Here is a 473-nt window from a genome sequence, read left to right as displayed (position 1 = left end):
ATCCATTATTTTTCCATTAGATGACATGCAAAAATAATGGATTTCTTTTTACTACACCTAATATAATGTTGTATAAAAGATAGGTAATAGATCTAAATTATATTATAATAATTGTTTACAATATGACTAATACATTACAATGATAATATTGATACATGATTTGTATAAAATAAATGCGAAAGCGAACTGAATAACGATTAAAGAAATAGATAACTTTGGGCATAGTGATACGTCGTGTGGTTATTATTCAATCTTGAAATAGAACAGAAAAAAAATAATTGCAATTATATCATACGAAAAGTATACGGAAGAGTCATCTTAAGATAATGATTATTGCTTGCGTCATCGTGCACCTGATTCATTTCTGCAAATGGAATGTCACCGACAACGGAAACCGTTTTTACAATTAACAATTTTTGATAATTAAAAATGAGTATGACAAAATTGGTATACGCATAACTGCTTGCAGCCAC

Source organism: Atta colombica, unplaced genomic scaffold, assembly GCF_001594045.1.
Source record: "Atta colombica isolate Treedump-2 unplaced genomic scaffold, Acol1.0 scaffold250, whole genome shotgun sequence".
NCBI lineage: Eukaryota > Metazoa > Arthropoda > Insecta > Hymenoptera > Formicidae > Atta > Atta colombica.
This window is presented reverse-complemented; position numbering follows the sequence as displayed.